Source organism: Bos indicus x Bos taurus, chromosome 14 (genome assembly GCF_003369695.1).
Source record: "Bos indicus x Bos taurus breed Angus x Brahman F1 hybrid chromosome 14, Bos_hybrid_MaternalHap_v2.0, whole genome shotgun sequence".
Classification (NCBI taxonomy): domain Eukaryota; kingdom Metazoa; phylum Chordata; class Mammalia; order Artiodactyla; family Bovidae; genus Bos; species Bos indicus x Bos taurus.
Window position 1 is genome coordinate 10,605,465 of NC_040089.1, and position 21,183 is coordinate 10,626,647.

Below are 21,183 nucleotides of genomic sequence, written 5' to 3' on the forward strand. Positions count from 1 at the left end.
CTCTGTTGTGGCAGAAGGCAGGATTTCCTTCTTTTTTTACTGCTCGGTAATAGTCCATTATATATATATATATATAATAGATCACACTTTCTTTATCCATTCTTTCCAGGATACATTCTTAGGTTAAAAAAAGCTGTATGCAGAAAAGTGTGTGTGGTATGCTCCCTCCCGTGTTTGGGGAGGGGGGTAGAAAGAGGGATTAGTGCTTATGCAAACCCACCCCACACATACAAAAGCTTGATGATTTTTGCATAGACTTTGCTGGAAGCACACCAAAAAAGAAAGTGGTTGTGGGCAGTACCATTTAATTCTTGAGAAGAAGTCAAGGTGATGGTGGGTTTGGGGTGAATGAATATCTTATTGTATATCCTTTTTTTAAGCAAAAAAATTTTTAAACATAAACGTTGTTGTTAAACTCATTAACAAAAAACTTCCCTTTGTGAGCTTTCAGCCTGCACCCCCTCTTAGTTTTAGAGGAAATTGGCATGGGGTTGCTGACCCCCAGCCTTTACGGAACACATGCCAAGCACCAGGCCCTTGCCAGGGTTGTCGTACACTATGGGTCTCTCCATTGCCTGACTCTGCCTGGACTCCAGTAGTGGCCTGGTCAGTGCGTGAAAAATAGTAATCCCATTTTCAGGAAGAAGGGCGGCTAAGTCTTTGTGGGAAGTCACGTGGCAAGCAAGAAGGGGAAGTGGAATTCATATGGCACTTGAAGAAATCTTAAAAGTGCCTTGGGAACAGAGAGAACCCAGCTGCTTCTTAGCAATCCCCGTTATCTGGTAGGCATACGTCCCTCCTACCGCATCCCCAGCACCTCTCTTGAGATCACGTGGACGTGTTCCATCAGTATTAATTTTTCCACCTCTAAGATTCTTTGCTCTGGAAAGTTGGAGCTGTGTTCCCGGACCAGATGAATCGCTGATGTGTTTGGAAACCACAAAGGCAAGGAGAATGTGTCCTGCGATGTCCTCCTTTTCTGACTTACCTGCACAACTCTCCTGTTGAGTTTTGCATCATCAAAGGTAACAAAGAGACACTAGCTCTGTTCACTTAAAAAGAGCAACCTTCAGGGCCTTTCTTAGCAAATTAGATGTTCCCAGAGGTGCTTCTGTTGTCGCCCTTGTTGTTTTCCGAGATCAGTCACATTTCTAACTCATCCTGAAATGTCTTATGGAACCAGAGGCTTACTCTTGTCCTCTCTCTTTTATCATTTGGTAGTAAATAGGTTATTCATCTTCAGCGGTCTGTCATGATGTTTTTGTGATTATATCAACAGTAGTCCAAATAGGCAGTAAAACTCGAGTGAAGACTTAAGTTCATGGACTCAAAATCAAAAAAACCAGCCTGAGTATTATTTAAGAGTGTAGCATCATCTGTAACACTGGGGTGAAATTCTTGCATGGGAGGGCTGTTTGCTGGTGGCTGTTTCTATTTTGTGGGCTCAACCAGAGAGCACCTTTCAGAGCTTGTAAGTATCATTTCCCGTCGGGAAACGTGGGCTGTTGTGGTTTTAGTTTACTGTGAGATGACTCTATGTCAACAGTGTTATCTTGACTCCCCCAACCAGTAATTCTCTCTTCACTGCCTGAATGCAGGTACAGAGGAGGTTGAAATGCTATTTCTTAGCTGACGCCTATCCGGACTCCACCTTCCTGTGCTCTCCTTGCTCTACGTAGTGTTTAATTAAAGCAATCATCTTACTGGCTTTGAATAATTGTAGTTGTTTGTAGCTATCTCCACATCAGACCAAGTGCCAAGAAAGATGGTGTGGATCATCTTGCTTCATCTGTGCATAGCTGGCATGTAGCTGATGTCAGAACACTTCAAATTTCACCAGTTAGGTTTCTTTTGAGCCCCAAGTTGAACTGCCTTCCACAGAAAAGGGATTCGCTGGTTTATGTAGCTGCAAAGTGCAGGGATGGAACCGAAGGCACGGAGCCTTAGACTGTGTTGCTAAGGCTTACACAGGTTTTCCTCATCTCTCAGCACTGCCTCTGATTTCTTTTTGGATTGTGGTGGCAAAGCATGTCAGCAGTTCTAGCAGCAGGAGAAAAAATGCCCCTTTCCAACAGTTCAGCAGAAATCGCAGGAAAGAGAGATTTCTTCTTCAATGTCTCTGATTGGTCTTCTCTGGGTAACATGCCTGTTCCTAACCCATCGCGGTGGCCAGGTGAATGCGATGCTCTAATTGGCCACCTTGGATCAAATGCCAGCCCCCGAAGAAGCTGGAGTAGGGTCTGCTCTCCCCAGAGCCCAGGAACTGAGAATGAAGGCAGGCAGATGTTCCCCGGGGAAATATGGAAACCATTTGTGAATGGGGGGTAGGCAGAAGCAAGATGTCCAATATAGTATGTTTTTAATCAGTGTTTACTCAGTGAATGAATTAACAGATGAATGAGCAAACAAGTTCTGCGGCTGATTCTCTGAGCGGGTTCTATGATATCCAGAGTGGGGTTTTAACAGATGGAGCCTTTGCAGAGAGCCTTGAAATCAAGTCATGTAAGGATGACATTAAGTTAGCTGAGATATTTAACAAGAAATAGACATATGATAGCTGTTCCCAAATGTTTGAAGGGTGTTCATAGGGACAGAACATTTGCTGGCTTCCTACTTTGTGTCATGCGTGCTGGGCTGGATGCTTTAATTGCCATCGTCTTTGCTTTTATTTTCCTTTTATTTTTATTAGACCACCAATTTATGTTCATTATAGAAAATCCAACACTGTACACACAAAAAAAGAGAAAAATAAAAGTCCTTCCATTAACTACCTAGGACTAACTGCTATTAATATTTTGGGGTATATTCTCTCAATCTTTTCTCCCTATTAATAGATGCATTAAAAAATTCTTATTTAATTGTGATAGTTGTGTTTGTCAGAGAGAAATTGTGGCTTAGACAGAAATTGTGGCTTAGGAAGTTGCCTGAGGTCCCAGGCTTAGGCACTGGAATTCTGGGACCAGAATTTGGGCCACATCTGTCAGCCTCAGAAGCCCTCTCTCATTCCCTGGTCTTTGATTTACCTGCTGCATAACCAGCAGTCTGTGTACTAATAGGGTTTTACTACAGTTCTGTTCTGAGAATCGTGATTTCATCGCTCTCTGTTTATCCACAGACTCATCTTTATTCATATAGTCGGGAAATATTTCATTGGGTGCTTTGTGGGTGCTGGAGGTTGCCCACTGGATAGCTGGTTCACATGCAGGGAAGAATGAGGTCCTTTCTCTTCCCAGAGACTTTGGACAAAATTTCTGAGCTTCCCTCGGATTGGATCATCTCAGGACACACCTCTGTCTCTCAACCAATCATGGTGACAGAGGAACACTGATTGGCTTAGGCCATTCTGGACCCACCCCTGGAATTGCAGATGAGGTCTGAATGAATGAGGGATGCTGCTTGGCGGGAGAGAAATGGAATAGATGCTGAAGAGGCAACTGCTATCTCTAAGTGTTTAGGATCTGGCTATAGAAAGATAAGTAAGGCATTGTACCTACTTTTTAAAAGTTCACATTCTAGTGTGTTCCTGAGAGTTTGACAGTGATCAGAGGAAGGGGTATTTACATTGTTGAATGTAAAAATGCATTACATAATTTTTTTCGTTCTTAGAGTGTCCTTGTCACAAAGGTGTTTCCATTTTACAGAGAGGAAACAAGTTCAGAGAGATTAAGTGGCTTGCCACAGTTGCACACCTAGGAGCGGAGCAAGGTGTTTTGAGGCTGTGGATCCCGTATTTCTTCCTCTCCCTATTGTGATAGTCATGGAGAAAATAGATCACTAACAGAGACCCTTCAAAGTTTTGCCTAATGACTCCTCCACAATAAGGGCCTTGGGAGTAGTTACTGCTTTTCATTTCAGGCTTTTGTTAGAGGATCATGCCTCCTGTTTTTTTTCTTTAACTCTAGATGGGAGGAAAATGCCTCTCCCTGGTCCAGATAAGTAAGAGATAATTGAATGAGCTTCTGAAAAAAGCAGAACCATTGACAGCTCAGAATACATCAGGAGAGATGATTGCCTTCAGATACTTTTACGAAAATGATTTCTCTCTTTTTTTGACTTTGCTGCCTGAGGCTTCCATTTGGTTTTAAAATAGTAGAGTAACTATTATGGAATCATACACAGTGCTTCCTCCCCCTGGGCCCCAAGTTAACTCATGTGTTCACAACACAGGATACATTTTTGGGTAAAGGGTTTATGGAAAGCCCAGTGTGATTCCTAAATTAAGCTGCCCAAACTAGGGCAAACAAGCTGGATTTTCTGGTTTTCTCCAGATTCTGTCGAGACTTAGCATTCAACAGAGCAAGAGATGGTCTGCTGAAAATCACTTGTGTGCTGGTGGTAAGATGTCTGTATTCATACTGTTGTCTGCACCCAACCTACAGGGGCTTTGCTGCCAGGTGAAAGGCCCCCCCTTTTTTTATATACATTCTTTTAAATTAATTGATTATGGATTTGGCCACGTCGGAGTCTTGATTGTGGCATGCAGGATCTTTGTTGAGTCATGCAGGATCTTTTCCATGGTTCACATGGATTCTCTAATTACAATGTGTGGGCTCAGTAGTTGAGGATCTTAGTAGTTGGGATCTTAGTTCCCTGACCAGGGATCATACCCGAGTCCCCTGCATTGCAAGGTAGATTCTTTACTACTCAAGGTCCTTGTTTTTGTTCATAGATCTCCTGATCTCATTTATTTCCATCTCTGTGGATGTAATTTCAACCTGAGAGAAATGAGCGAAAAGAGAGAAATCAACATGATAGTTGGTGATAAGCTGACCCATAAGGTTTTCAACTTAGATGCTGTATTTTTGAGATCCTGTGTCTGCTTTTCACTTCTTTTTCAGGTTATTAGTGATGATAATTCATTTATTAATACCTATTCACGTTTCTACTAATTTAGGCTATTGCGTTTTGGATCTTGGGGATGGAGAGCTGAACAAAGAAATAGTTACTAGTAGCCTTGGGGTTACTAGTAGTACAGTGGCTCTCCTCCGACCAAATCTCCTCCCAATCTGTTCACACTAGTATCGTATTTTTGGTTCTGATTTACTGTGGGCCTGGCAAACTTATGAAAGAGGAAGTGAGATCTGAAGGTAAAATGCATAGCCTTTAGCATGGGGTAAAGACCAGAAAAACCAGATTGCTGGGCTCATCTATTTGACCCTGGAGGGGGCCCACTGTGGTTGTTATTAGGACTGATATTTAGGGGTTGTTTGTTGCCTTATATAACCTCGCTCACCCGAATGATATGAACACCACTGTCATAAAGGTGGCAGGATCATGGAACCTGGGAGCAGACCAGCTTGTATGTGTGTGGGTGAGTGTGTGTACACCTGGGCATATGTGTCTGTATAGATGTACATCTTGCTGCCTCTGGGACAGTGGTTCTCAAACTTGTCTGTACGTTAGAATCATCTGGGGATCTTTTAAAATTTCAAAGCCAGGGCTACACACAAGATGAGTTAATTCACTGATTCTGGGCTGAGACACAAGTACTGGGAGTTAGAGAGATCTCCAGGTGATTCCAATTTGCAGACAAGTTTAGGAACCCTTGGTGTATAAGAATTATAATAACAATATCATTATTATCATTTGAAGATGAGTAGGGGTAATGGTGGGCTTCCCTGGTGGCTCAGTGGGAAAGAGTCCGCCTGCCAATGTAGGAGACACAGGTTTGATCCCTGGATCAGGAAGATCCCCTGAAGAAGGAAATGGCAACTCATCCAGTATTCTTGCCTGGAAAATCCCAGGGACAGAGAGGCAAGGAGTCTGGCGGGCTACAGTTCATGGGGTCACAAAAGAATTGGATCAGACTTAGCGACTGAACAACAAGAACAAGAGATAATGGTAATGACAGTGTTACTAGCCACCATTTATCATTTACCAACTGCTGCTTATAAGGCAGGCAGTGACCTGAGTATCTAAACAGCAGGATCACATCTAACCTGCACAGCAACCCTGCAAGATAGCTTTATAGGTGGTTGAATAAGGAAAGGAGGAAGTCATGTGTTTGTAACTGATGTCAGCTACAGAGTTGCTTAATCCAAAGTGTCAGGTGAAGTCTAGAAAGATGGAGTTGTTGGGCTCCTTTTGTTGATCCCAGAGTGACCACTGTGGTCATTGTTGGGGCTGAGATTTAGGGCTTGTTTGTTACCACAGCATAACATGGCCCATCCTGACGGATGCAATCATCCTTTTTAATAACCACAGTTTGATTTAGAAGTCGATATGCAAAAGAACATGTTGCAAGGTTATAAATTGAGGGTGAGTTTATTTTGGCTTGTGGCTTGGAAAGAGAAATGAGTGTAGTAAACCAGGCTATTAATCTTGGGCTGGTTGATTCATCCATCAAAATCCAAGGAATCAGGTGTAATAAATTAATAAAACATAACCTTGTGTTTGCACAGCACTTTTCTCAATGGAATACATGGTGCTAATGCAAACCTCATGCTGCAGCTGGTCTTTTTGACACATCCTAGGAGGACTGTCAGGTTAGGTAGGGCTGTGTGTTACTGTGAGGTAAAAACAGAATCTAATTCACGTGGGAATCTGTATGCAACATCTGTAGAGATGCCTGACCGGAGTCTTGGTGAGTAGTTTGGACAGGAAGCGTGAGAGGGGTGGGAAGGATGTTTGTAGCAGAGGGAACAGCATGGGCAAAGGCACAAGGAATAGTACTTACAGGAACTCTGTAAGGAAGTAGTTCAGTATTACTACCAGGATCCACTCCCTTACTCAAGGGAAACTGGGAAGTCCCATGAAATCTTCATTTCCACTTACTTCTTCATCCTTCAGTACACATCTCTTAACATTTTTTTCCCCATACCTTGGAACAGATTTACGAGTAATGAAGGGTTAAATAAGGATAATGTGTGTGTTTTTTTTTTTTAATTTTTATCCATTGATTTTTGGTTGTGCTAGGTCTTCATTGCTACACATGGGCTCTCTGTAGTTGTGTCGAGTGGGGGCTACTCTTCGTTGTGGAGTGTGGGCTTCTCATTGCTATGGCTTCTCTTGTGGAACTTGGGCTCCAGGCTCATGGGCTTCAGTAGTTGTGGCACATGGGCTGCGTTGCCCCACGGCATGTGGCATCTTCCCGGACCAGGGATTCAAAACCCATGTCCCCTGCATTGGCAGGTGGATTCTTAACCACTGGACCACCAGGAAAGTCAAAGGATAATGTTTCAGTTGATCTCATGTATCCTGGAAGATCACACCAGACAACACATCAAATGTTGCACACTGCTTCTTAGTAGAGATTTTTTGCAGGACTGTGTTGACACCTCAGTGATCCAGTCCAACCTTTGGAAATCAACTCAGCAGTTCTCTGATTGTAGATGGGAACCGGTGTGATCCTCACTCTGGACCCAGAATCCAGGCCTAGAGGATTGTGTTCTATGAGCCCCCCTGGACCTGTCTTGGACTCCCATCATTTAGCTAAGAGTACGATGTTGGATTAAAAATGAATTCCAAGGTTCTGTCCTTGTCTAAAATTAGGTGATTCATTCAGAAACTCTGATGCAGGCCCTCATGAATAACAAGAGGCCTATTAATTAACAATGTTAAATAAATGCTGAAATGAGAACCACATATATTTCTCTGAGTCTGTGGGTTCAAAAAGACCAGAGTTCAAGCAAAGTGGCATTCCCCTCTTCTTCTCTGCATTAAAACTAAGGATGGATGCTTTCTCATTAAACCTGTGTTCTTCTTTTTTTTTTTTTGCCCAGTGAATACTAAATTTGGTTTTCTAATTTATTTTAATTGGAGAATAATTGCTTTACCATGTCGTGTTGGTTTCTGCTGTACAACAACCCTGAATCAGCTATAAGTATACATATAGCCTCTCCCTCTTGAGCCTCCCTCCCACTCCTCAACCTGTGTTCTCATGTGAAATCAGCCCCAGGATTTTAGAGAGGAAGCTAGCTAAACCAGTTAAGCTTCTTTTTAACTTGGACTTTATTGGTTCTCTCCTGGAAAGATTTCTTTTTTTTTTCCTTTTTTAACCTTATACAGTATCTCTTCTTCTGTGGCCTTGAAACTGTGAGAATCTAAACTCTTGTCTTGCTCTTAGCTCCTGTTTGGCATATTCACATCATACTGTCTGAAGCTCTAAATTTCAACTGTTGTGTCACATAGCTGGTGACCTCATCATTTTGGCTAATTTGGGAAGAGGGGGGGCAGTTTACATCTCACCTCCTTGTGCTGCTGATCCATTCCCTGGTTCCAGGGCTGTGGCCGTGCTGGGGGTTCAGAGTAGGGTAAAGGCCCTAGGATTGGGTTAACTCAGCTGTTTGACCAGCTGCCATGGTTTGAGTGCATGCCTTGTGCCAGGCATGGTGCCCGGCTCTGTGCTAGCACTGCAGATGCAGGGTTGACATGACAGGCATGGCTCCTGCCCTGGTGAACCTCACAATGTTCAAGGATGTACACAAATCACCATGCAATTTACAATTATGATATGTCCTTGAAATACGTAACAACGGTCCTGAGAACTCTCACAGCAGGGGCTCTGACCTGCTTTGCTCAAAGTTCAGATGCCTGGCGGTGATGAAGAGCTCAGGTGAGCAGGTGGAGGCTGGAGGCTTTCAGAGTAGCATGTAATCCCAAAAGCAAGGTAGGACCAGGTGAGAGGTTCAGGATGAAGCCCACAAACAGCACTAGGGTCCTGGTGATTTGATCAAGTTCAGCATAAGGGCTGGACGTCTCCTCCCTATCTCTCCCCACGCCCCCAGCGCTGACTCCCCCACACCAAGAGGAATGGTCCTTTCCCTTTACTTTCCAGGCTGCTTGTCTGTATCAGTTTCTTTGGCAGTTGTGTGTTGCTTTGTATCATAATAAGGTCGTGTGTCTTCATCCCCTTGAAGGGAAGGCTGTTTTCTGTACTCTTTGTGTGTTCCCCAGTGTGTGACCCTGGTTGATCAGTTGGGTCATGAAAAGACCTACATTTTACCAGTTAACTTCGGTTTGTGGGCCTCTTATATTCTTCTTGCATCCACAGCAGCAGATCAAGAAGAGTAACAGGTAGCCCCTCCAAAGGCCTCCGAATATCAGACTCACCAAAGCCTCTGTTGATTAGACAGTGAATGGGGAAATACTATCAACTTGGGTATAGTTTAATAGAAATTAGCTTGTAATTAAAAGTTCAAAGTTGGCATTTCTTTTCTGAATCATATTACCTAGTTTTATTTCTACCCCTGTGATTCTTTCCATTCACAGAATAACTAACCTCCAAGAGCCGCCTCCTGTTTGCTTAAGCCCTTTTGGCCCCTTCCTTCGGGTCTGCTGCCGTCTTCCTTGGACATGTCTTCCATTGCGCCTTCATTTTTCTCTCTTTACATGCTTCTCTGTTCTAATGCTGTCTTTTTGAACAGATACATTTATTCAGAACATTGAAGGAAAATAAAAGTCTTTCATCCCTACTCTCATGTTGTCATTGAGATTTAATTTCTCTGATCCCATCTGCCGTTTCCCCATGAGGGTAGATATTTTATATGAGTGGCATTCTATTTTATGTATATACTCCTGTGCTTTGCTCTTTTTTTTTTTTCTTTTAATTTTTTTGGTGACTCTACACAGCTTGCCAGATCTCAGTTTCTCTATCAGGGATGGAACCTGCTCCCCCTGCGTTGGAAACGCAGGGTCTTAACCACTGGACCGTCAGGGAAGTCTCTGTACTTTGCTCTTTAATATTCACAGTTTTTCAGTCAACAGATGTTAATTGAGCTCCTGTGTGCCAGGCATTGCTCTAGTGGCTGGGGATAAACAGATCAGTGAACAGACCAGATCTGCATCCCTGTTGTCCTGGTGCTTCTGCCTTATTCAGAGAGATTCACGATAAACACAGTACAAATTCTATTAGGAGGTAATTAACATCATAGAACAAAAGTAGGGTTAAAGAAGGTTGGGATTGTTAATTTATAAAATATTGTCTCATGTTGCTACCATCTTTGCATGTACATACGTGCTGTGTACTAAGTTGCTTCGGTCATGTCCGATTCTTTGAGACCCCATGGACTAAAGCCCGCGAGGCTCCTCTGTCCATGGGATTTTCCAGTCAATAATACTAGAGTGGGTTGCCATGCCCTTTTCCAGGAGATCTTCCTGACCCAGGGATTGAACCCCCATCTCATGTTTCCTGCGATGGCAGGCGTGTTCTTTACCACTGTCACTCTATGTACCTGCTGCTGCTGCTGCTGCTAAGTCACTTGTCGGGTCCGACTTTGTGCGACCCCATAGACGGCAGCCCACCAGGCTCTGCCGTCCCCGGGATTCTCCAGGCAAGAACACTGGAGTGGGTTGCCGTTTCCTAGGGGTTGCTTATTATCCTTGATATCGATGGATTATAATTTATTGAAAACCTTAGAAATATAAACTTCAAATCTGGAGAGGACTTAAAAGTCCTTGAGAGTAGAACCTTCATTTTCAAAGTGAGGAAACAAATCCAGAGAAATGAAATGACTTGTTCAAAATTATCCAGCCCCTAAGTGGCAATGCAGAAGCTTTTAAATTGTTATTAAATTAGTTTTCATTAATTCTAAAGACAATTCTTTCAAATTCAACTATGCTGTTTCCCTGTTGCAGGAAACTTATTTCTGGTTTTTATTATACATAATGCTAGTACAGGCAGCTTTATGCAAATACTACCTTAAGGTAGGAGGTTAATTAATAATTAGAAATAATAACAAACAAGGACTTCTTTGGTGGCTCAATCAGTAAAGAATCTGCCTGCAATGCAGGAGACATGGGTTCGATCCCTGGGTGGGAAAGATCCCCTGGAGAAGGAAATGGCAACCTGCTCCAGTATTCTTGCCTGGGAAATCCCATGGACAGAGGAGCCTGGTGGGCTACAGTCATGGGGCCGCAAAGCCAGACATGACTCAACAACTAAACCATCACCACCTTTGCCAGGCACAGCCCTAACTGCTTTACTTGCGATAACATCATTTTGACAGTGGATAGATACCCTTACTTTCCTAGTTTTTACAGATGAGAGAATGGAGGGAGGAATTCAGACTCTGAGTACAGGGTCTGAGCTCTCAGCCACTGTGACATACAGCCTTCTGACTCTGAATACTAAAACCGCAAATTTCAAAACTCAGAATAAATAATCTGTAACATATAATTGTTTTAACCACTTGAGAGTTTACCAAGACCAGGGATGTCTTAGATTTAGTTGTATGTCACTGCTGTTTTTAGAGTAAAAAGTGGTTGACTATGGAGGATTTCCTGTTCCATCTGTTATTTTAGTTAACCCTGACAATAGCAGTGAATTAGGTGGTTATTGTGCCTATTAAAGGTGAGTAGTATAGGCACTTCCTTGGCTGTCCAGTGATTAAGCCTTTACCTTCCAACGCAGGGGGTACAGGCTTGATCTCTGGTCAAGCAGCTAAGATCTCATGTGCCGCGTGGCCAAAAAATAAAAACATAGAACAGAAGCAATGTTGTGACAAATTCTGTAAAGACTTTAAAGAAAAAATGGTCCACATAAAAAAAGAAATCTTAAAAAAAAAGTTGAGTCATCTAGTATTTTAGATGAAGCTTGGACATTGAGAGATTTAAGTTAATATTTGTAGAAAGAAAGGGGCAAGTAGGAAGCAAGGAAGCTTGAGTGACTCATGCATGTCAAAAGCTTTAGAGCCTGGGGTCTAATCTTGGCTTCATCTCTTAGTAACTTTGTGACCTCCAGCAAAATACTTAACGTTTTTTTTTTTGTACCTCACTGGAATTTTGTTATCCAGAAACTGCTGCTGCTGCTGCTGCTGCTAAGTCGCTTCAGTCGTGTCCGACTCTGTGCGACCCCATAGATGGCAGCCCACCAGGCTCCCCTGTCCCTGGGATTCTCCAGGCAAGAACACTGGAGTGGGTTGCCATTTCCTTCTCCAATGCATGAAAGTGAAAAGTGAAAGTGAAGTCACTCAGTCGTGTCCAACTCCTAGTGACCCCACGGACTGCAGCCCACCAGGCTCCTCCGTCCATGGGATTTTCCAGGCAAGAGTACTGGAGTGGGGTGCCATTGCCTTCTCTGGAACTGGAAGCAATAAAATCTTTCTCTTGATGTTGTTATACAGGTTGGATTAGAACATGAGTGGAAATCAGCCAAAATGAAACCATTGATCAGAGGTATTGGTGGTAATAGTTGCTTCTGTCATTACCAGATTTCAACCCAAACTCGTTTCTCTTTCCTCTAACTATGATATTTCTGGAAAACACATACAAAAATCTCTTTTTTTTCAAACTGAGGTATTCTTGCCTGGAAAATTCCATGGACAGAGGAGCCTGGCGGGTTAGTCTGTGGGGCTGCAAAGAGTCGGACACGACTGAGCAGGCACACGTACAGTAGTCGCTTTACAATGCTGTGTTACTTTCAGGTGTATAGTGCAGTGATTCATGTGTGTGTATTATTTTTTAGACTATTTTCCATTATAGGTTATTCCAAGGTAGTGAATATAGTTCCTTGTGAAAGTTGCTCAGTCATGTCTGACTCTTTGTGACCCCATGGACTATATACAATTCATGGAATTCTCCAGGCCAAAATACTGAAGTGGGTAACCTTTCCCTTCTCCAGGGGATCTTCCCAACCCAGGGATCAAACCCAGGTCTCCTGCACTGCAGGCAGATTCTTTACCAGCTGAGCCACCAGGGAAGCCCAAGAATACTGGAGTGGGTAGCCTATCCCTTCTCCAGCAGATCTTCCCGACCCAGAGGTCGAACCAGGGTCTCCTGCTTTGCAGGTGGATTCTTTACCAACTGAGCTATCAGGGAATCCCATCGTTCTTATAGTTCCTACTTACAGGTAGGTCTTTGTTGTTTATATATTGTATGTGTAGTAGTGCACATCTGTTAATCCCAAACTCCTAATTTATCCCACCCGCCTTCTCTTTTGGTAACTGTAAGTTCACACACAGTCTTATTTAAATGGCATCGATAAATTAGTGACCCTTGACACAATTAGGGATTCTCTTTTTTTAATTTTTAAAAAACTTTTTATTTTATATTGGAGTATAGCGGATTAACGGTGTCACGATAGTTGTAACCAACAAGGGATTCTCTTCCTTCATAGTTTCCTCTGCCTCTGTGGGGGTGCCATAAAAGGTGGGGGGACAGCAGATCAACCTCTCTTTGGGTTTCTGGGTCACAGTGGGGTGAGGCCTGGGAATGGATGGCTCACCCAGCCCTTCCTCTCCCTTACATCCCTCTGGATCTGACTTTCAGACATCTCAGCCCCACCTTCCGTGACCCCTTCCTATGCCTGTGCATCTTCACAAGGCGACCTGGCCGCCGTGGGGGTGGACAGGTGGGTCAGGCTGTGGGCACACTGGAACACTGAGGGGTCCTTTTGGAGCGGGGTCTGCTTCTCCAGGTGGGCAGGGGAAGATCTTTTCTTGTGGAGGGTGTGACTTTTGAGCTGAAAATGCCAAGAGGTTCTTGAACCACACAAGGGGACTGAGAGAACTGTTTGTAGGAAAGGCCAGCATCCGCTTCCGTGTCCTCATAGACTTTCCTGTAGCCAGCTCTTCTCTAAGTGGGGCACAGGCTTTGGCCCACAGACTGCTTACAACATCAGTCAACTCCATGGACCAGCCCATCCCTCTTGGGAAAAACCTAGCCATAGAACAGGGTCTGGGAAGGAGACGTGAAGATGTATGAAGTCTCTGCTTTCTTCTTTTTATGTTCAAATCTTGACAAGAAGACACGTTCTTTGCTTCTGTCGCCTGTTTCAGCAGCTTATTCCTGAAATGAACTCCTCGATGTTGTCCTGGCTTCGTCATACTCGAGCTTTTCCGGCTGCAAACAATTTTGCTTCTAGTTGATGGGGACTCTAATGACTCCAGGTGGTGAATGGACGGTGGGGAGTAGACTTCTGTAGAAATACAGCTCGAAAGCAATACAAACACAGAACGGAAAAGAGGAGGCTGGTGAAGAGGGGAGGGCTGTATTACAGCGTGTTACCTTTGTTGACATTGAAGAAACCAACCCTTTACCTTAACACTGGGGAACTTGTTAAATGCTTTGTGGAGTGGCACAGGGTCCCGCATGTATGTATTATAGAGCCTTTAACAACAAGTTGCTCAAGTACCTTTGTTAAGGAAAGATGACCAAGACAGATCATGAGATGAAACACAGCAGATGACAATTCAAAATATGAACCATTTTTATGTAAGTCAATGCATTATCTTTACATAGATATAGACATAGTAAAAACATTTGGAAGTGTGTCCACATGGTTTGGGAGGTTAGCTCATGGGGTGTTTATATTTTCTTCCTTTTGCTCCTCTGAATTTTCAGATTTTTTCTGCAATCAACATGTAAATATTGTTCATATAGTCAGAGTGAAAGAAAGGTAGAGGAAGCCAGAAACCTCTTTTTTTTTTTAACTCAAATTTTAACACCTTAAATCTTTCCACGTATTTATTGAGGTCTTCTAGGAGCTGGGTGGGCACACCCAGGTGTAGGGACAGGAATGGGCAGGGTAGCCTTGGCCTCTGCCTTCACTGAGCTGACCTTGTGTTGAAAGTCTTTTTTTTTTTTTATTTAAAATATTTTTTTAAGCTCAAAAATAAAAAAATTACAGGTTGTGGTAAGCGCTAGAATGGGGGAAAAAAAGCCAGTGACATATGAGGGAATATGGAAGGGAAGGTCAACTTTAGGAGGGAATGGCGGGACCACTTTGAGGAGTGACCCTAGAGAAGGCTGAGACGCAGCTGCATGGCAAGTGTATTCAGGGCGTAGGGAGGGGCCAGCAGATGCTGCCTTCCTGCAGGTCACTCAGAGGGATGGTGAAACTTAAACTGCAGCTGCCCAGTATGAGCACTGTGTTGCACTTGGAAATGTGAGGAGACTTAGGGATACACCTTGTAACTCTGGGGGCATATGGCCATACGGATAACTTTATGGCCTCTGAGAGATTGGTTAATGTTTTGCTAAATCACAGGAATGTATTGGGTTTGAACTGTTGAGTCTGTTCTTTGGTTCTTTTTGAGGAGCAGCTCTGATGTCATCCTTGATGCTAGATAGGCTTTGAGCCCTGCTCAGGGATTCCCCGGAGAAGGCAATGGCACCCCACTCCAGTACTCTTGCCTGGAAAACCCCATGGATGGAGGAGCCTGGTTGGAGAAGGAAATGGCAACCCACTCCAGTGTTCTTGCCTGGAGAATCCCAGGGACGAGGGAACCTGGTGGGCTGCCGTCTCTGGGGTCCCACAGAGTCGGACACGACTGAAGCGACTTAGCAGCAGCAGCAGCAGCAGCAGGGATTCCCAGGCCTCCTTCCCCATCCTCTTTTGCATTCATTAAACTCACACATTGGGTGGGTGCTCGTCTCTGTAAGGCATGACCCATGACTCTTCATCCTCAGCCTGGGCTGTGGTGGAAATATCTGGGAAGGTGCCTCTTTGTTCAGGGATTCAGTGTCCACTGATTCCTCAAAGAGGAGGATGAGCGGTTGAGAGAAGTCCCTGAAAGTTAGATTAAGGACAAAGACTCGATACAGAGTCAACAAAAGCTATAATCTTGGTGCTTAAACATACTGGGTGGTGTATTTGAGTTAACAGTGGCAGCAGCTATTCACGGAATCCTCCTAAGTACCACTGGACCGTAAAAATCAAGAACCATAGCAATGTTCAGATCCTTTGACCCATCGATTAAAATCCATGGAACTTATGCTAAGGTTATCATTTTTTTTTAGTGGGGAGAAACCAAGAAAACAGTGATGTCTATTCTGTAATAGCAGTAATAGTAATGACAGAGTACTTTGGGGTTTTGAACTCATTTTCCTGTTGTTGATCAGTCCCTCAGTCGTGCCCTACTCTTTGTGGCTTCCCTGTCCTTCACCATCTCCTGGAGCGTGCTCAAATTCATGTCCATTGAGTCAATGATGCCATCCAACCATCTCGTTCTCTGTCATCCACCTCTCTTGCCTTCAATCTTTCCCAGCATCAGGGTCTTTTCCAGTGAGTCAGCTCTTGGCATCAGGTGGCCAAAGTATTGGAACTTCAGCTTCAGCATCAGTCCTTCCAGTGAATATTCAGGGTTGGTTTCCTTTAGGATGGACTGGTTTGGTCTTTCAGTCCAAGGAGATTTTCCTATACAGCATTTATAAGAGCACTGAAACATTCCTGTGAGTATGTTTTTATGTCCATTTCACAGAAGGGGAATAGAAGGTTAGAGAGAGGAAGTGAGTGCCCTGCTTCACTCTGGCAGATTCAGGCTCTGAGCACCTGCACTGTCACCTGTAGAAAGCTCAGAAACTGAGGAAATTGCTGGGAGGCCAGGAGGCAGAGGGAAGGACCCAAGACTGAAAATAATTAGTGAAGGTGAAGTCGCTCAGTCGTGTCCGACTCTTTGCGACCCCGTGGACTGTAGCCTACCAGGCTTCTCCATCCATGGGATTCTCCAGGCAAGAATACTGGAGTATAGGCTTAATTCTGTCCCAAGTACTGAGCAAACTTTATCTAAACTAATTTTTAGAACAAACTGTGGGGAAACTGAAGTTCTGAGATTAACCTGTGAAGGTTGTAGGACAGGCGTCAAACCCTGGCGGGGCTAAATCCACAGCTCCCTGGTGCTTTTAGCTCTGCATTATTGCCTAGTGGTTCACAAGAACGCATTGCTCCAAGAGGGAATAATGAATGAAGGAGTGAATGGATGAGATGGATTAGGCCATAGAGAACTGTTGCTGTTCTTCAGTTACCAAGTCATGTCCAACTCTTTGCAACTCCATGAAACTGCAGCACGCCAGGCTTCCCTGTCCTTCACTGTCTGCTGGAATTTGCTCAGACTTAGGTCCGTTGAGTCCGTGATACCATCCAACCATCTCATCCTCTGTCACCCCTTCTCCTCCTGTCCTCAATCTTTCCCAGCATCAGGGTCTTTTCCATTGAGTCGGCTCTTCACATCAGGTGGCCAAAGTATTGGAGCTTCAGCTTCAGCATCAGTCTTTCCAATGAATATTCAGGGTTGATTTCCTTTAGGATTGACTGGTTTCATTTCCTTGTTGTCCAAGGGACTCTCAAGCGTCTTCTCCATACCATAGTTCGAAAACATCAATTCTTTGATGCCCAGCCTTCCTTATGGTCCAACTCTCACATCCATATGTGACTACTGGAAAAATCATAGCTTTGACTATACAGACCTTGTCAACAAAGTAATGTCTCTGCTTTTTAATACACTGTTTAGCTTTGCCATAGAGAGTGGACATTAGGATTCCCATGGTCGATACATTCTTTTCGACAGCTTTGTAATTTCCACATGCAATAGGGTTGCTCAAGTGTCTCCCATGAGAGTTGCAGCTTTCCTTGCCCTTGAGGCTACACTTTTCCAATACCCTTCACCTAAAGCCTCCCTTTCTTCGCTCAACTCATCCCTTGCAAAATGCCCAGAGTCAAATGAGTCCAGGGTGAACCAGGCGTGCAGGGTGTGGACCTTTAGCAACTGAAAGGAAACAGAGCAATTTCAACATGATGAAATATTCTGCAGCCTTAAAGTGATAAATGTGCCTGGAAAAATAGGAAAAGATACTAGGAGGTAGTTGCACATATCTGAAGATACCAACTGAAGCAGTGTTCATTTACATGGATAAAGGTTGGAAGAGAATAGGAATGAAAACTGGAAAGGTTTGGGATTGGATGGTGTCACTGTCAGATTAATCTGTGAAGCTAGGAACTGCAGGGTCATGACCCACAGTTTCTGCTTTTTCTTCCCCTAAATTCCACTAGTCACAAACATGTGTAGATTCTATAATACATCAGTAAATACCTCAATTCTGTTGTCCATTCTTTCTCTCCACTGCCAGTTTCCTAGAACAGGCTCTTACTATGTCTCGCCTGGACCTCACAACAGCTTCTCTGGTCTGCTGGTCTCCACTGTCTCTCCCACTGTAGTCCACATTGGACACTGTGGTCAGAGTGATCTTGGTATAAAACACATCTGATTATGTCTCTCCCTTGCTTAGAAGCTTTTATTTACTGGTGGTTGCCTTCAGGAGGCAAGTTCAGACTCCTTAGGATGGTGTTTGAGGAGGTCCTTTCCAACCACCCAGTCTTCCCCCAAGCATGTCATGACCTCCCCTTCCTCTGCCCATGTAACTTTTCTTCTTGGCCCTCCCCCCATCTCTTCAAGACCAAGCTTATCCTCTGAAGCCTTCATAGCCATTCCAGGGAGAGTTAGTTGCTCCACCCTCTGAAATTAGAACGAATCATGCCGTGTTGTAATTGTGGGGTTACGGCCCTTCCCTTTACTGAATTTTGAGCCCTTCCAGGACAAGAGCCACATGACTTACTGACTTCACCCTGTGTCCCATGGTGCCTGGGACACAGTAGAGGGGCAAAACTGTGTTGATTGAATGACTCAGTGACTGAATTTGTAAAAAGCAAAAGAGGAAATGCAAGTCAAAGGCTTTTAGTACAGTGCCTGACACATAGACTAAGGATTAAAAAAAAAAAAATGCTAACAAGCCACCATGGTTAAATCATCTTTAGAGCCTAGTACTTTTATGTAAACATCTTTTTTTGCATCCTTTGTTTTTTTTTCAACCTGAGACTTTGACCACAGCTGAAATGTGATTACATTTATGCAGAAGGATGAAGAAGGGATCGTGGAAGAGTAAATTCATCACTTCTCCTAGGTTTTTGTTTTCTGTCCCCTTTTTCAGGACCTCCCACATGGGATAGTGGCAGAGCTTACACAGGTCAGGAACATGTGTAGGCTGATAAGGAGAAAGGTGTCTCTGAAAAAAGCAGTCTATACTCCTCTTGGGACTCATCCTCTATTTTACAGTTATCACTCATCAAATGGATTGTTTTCTTTGCTGGTCTGTAAGCTCCTCCAGGCCAGCATCATGTCTCTGTCACTTTGCAGAAATAAAATTCGGACCAATGAATGACAGTTGATGGGCATCAGATTTCTGATCAGTGTAAAAGAAGAGGCTCCTAGGACTTCCCTCGTGGTCCAGTGGTCCCTGCTTCCACTGCAGGGGTGAGGGTTCAGTCCCCATTTGAGAAAATTCCACATGCTGTGGAGTGAGGCCAAAATAATTAATTAAAAAAAGAGGCTCCTCACAATTAGAGGATAATGAGCTCCACATAATTGGAGATACTTGAGCTAAACTGGATGTTCACGTGTTGAGGATATTACAGACAAGATTCCTCCTCCTCTCCATGGGAGACTCGGTTCCAGGTGTGTGGTTGCTGGCAGCTCGTATCTAAGGGACTGAGCAGGTGTAAGAACCCTTTCTCTGGCTCAAAGAGAGGATGTTGGGTCGATATGGACCAGAGTTATTTAAGAGTAGGTATCCGTGTATCAGACAAATGGATCAGAGTTCTTGGATTGTGGAGACTGTTCTGTTAGCATCAGTGTTTGCAAAACATCAGCGCCCTGTGTTCCATTGAAATTGATGAAGATTATAGTGGATACAGTGTAAGACCCCCAAATCATCCTTAAGTAAGATAATTAAGGTAAAAGTTTGAGGCCTAGGACTCTTGCCCTTAGTGTGTGCCTTGATAAAGCCACCTGCTCTCTCCATGACGCTCTTAACCACATTTCTTTGTAATATGGCCAATATCACTTGGTCTTCATGTAACTCAAGAGCAAGACAGAAAGCTACATATGGTTAAGTGCTGCCTTCTATATCTGAGGCAAGGAGTGTTTGCTTGGCTACCTATGGTAAGGCCCAGATCACTACTGGGATCTTACCTATTTGACTAGAACAAGGGTTCATAATCAGGGTTTCATAGATAGGCTTCCTGGATCCAAAAATTTCCTGAAATTGTGTGCAGTTCGTTTGCCTGTATACATTAACCTGGAGAGAAAAGTGCATACTTTTATGGGATTTTCAATAGAGATCTTGACCTCAAAATGTTTAGGACCATTTACCTTCATAGTTACTATCTGCTTAGCAGTCAAATTGAAAATATCCCTGGGAGATGTGATCGTTATTTACACTTTGGCATTAATGAAAAAAATCTGAGAGTTTCATAACGGTATTAGGATGAGCTAGCTAGATGGGATGTTCTTGTTTTCTAAGTAAAGCGGGAACCTTTATGTTCAGAGTGAAAGGGGAATTTGGGGAAAATGAAGCTGCGCCCTCTACCACATCCAACTTCTCTGTCCATCAGATAGCATTACCCAGACCAGACCCTAGAACAGAGTCTCATTTATCTGAAAGTGCTCTGTGTAGCACCATGCAAGTCTCAAGTGGCGCCTGATCTCTGTTCTCAGACTGATTATTTAACACCTCCCAAGGGCGTCTCCATGATACCATCGCAGGCGATAATATCGGTGTACCTCTCGGCTCTGGGGAGCCTGCCAAGCGCATCTGCAGTATCTGGGAGTTTAAGACTCAATCAGCACCTGGCGGAGAGGGAAAGGCGTGCCCGACTTTGATGGGTTAAGCAGAGTCCAGATCTGCGAGTCTCGAGTTCCACTTTCTACCATTTCTGAGCTTACTGGCCTGAGGCAGGTCACTGTCACCTCTGAGCCTCAGTTTTTCCATCTGTAAAATGAGAAGGATGCAAGACGCGGGTACACCCAGAAGCCATCTCGGCCTTTAAGGTTCTGCCCCTTTAAGGAGGGCGGGGTCGCGGAGAAGGTAGCCGCGCCCCCTTCCTCTCCTCGCGGAGTCCTCCCGACCACCTGTCTCCGGCCTTGCCCCGCCCCCTAGGAGGGGAGGGGCTGGAGCAAAGGGGGCGGGGAAGGAAGACTGGGTTTACCTTGCGGGGCGGGCGCGCGGCGCATGCGCACGGCCGGACAGGTCCGCGGCGCCCTCACTTCCTGGCATTCCCCCTTCCCCCTCCTCGCCGTTACCCTGTACATCCGGGTCATTTGCCCTCCCCGCTCGGAGGAGCCGCCGCCGCCGCCGCTGCCGCCGCCGCCTGGCTCGTCGCGGCTCCGCCACAGGGGCAGGTGCGGAGGGGCTCCCGGTCCGGCCGCCGCCGCCGCTGCCCCGCTCCGGGCCCGGGGCTCCCCCTAGCGCCGCTGAGGAGCCGCCGCCGCGGCTCGAGGAGGGCGGAGGAACGGGGCTGAGAGAGAGCGCCTGGAGGCTCGCGCGGAGGGTGAGTGGTTTATTTTTTTCCCCTTTTCTCCCCTTCCCTCACACCCCTGGCTCGCCTGCTCCGCGACCCCATTTTGGCGGAGAGGCGGGCGCGGTGGAGCCGACGCGGGGCTTCCTCGTCCCCCGCACCCGCCCCCACCGCCG

General features: G+C 44.8%; 1 protein-coding gene across 7 annotated transcripts in view; it reads left to right on the forward strand.

Annotated features, from left to right (window-relative positions):
- Positions 1 to 21,183, forward strand: part of FAM49B (family with sequence similarity 49 member B) — a 148,447-nt gene that overhangs the window by 42,809 nt on the left and 84,455 nt on the right. Inside the window, exon 1 of one of the 7 annotated variants that reach the window (XM_027560836.1) lies at positions 20,875 to 21,040. The exons of the other annotated variants lie outside the window; for them this stretch is intronic. The gene's annotated coding sequence lies outside the window, so the exon portion shown is untranslated. Of the gene's footprint in view, positions 1 to 20,874; positions 21,041 to 21,183 lie in introns of those variants that run through there. 7 annotated transcript variants of the gene reach the window in all.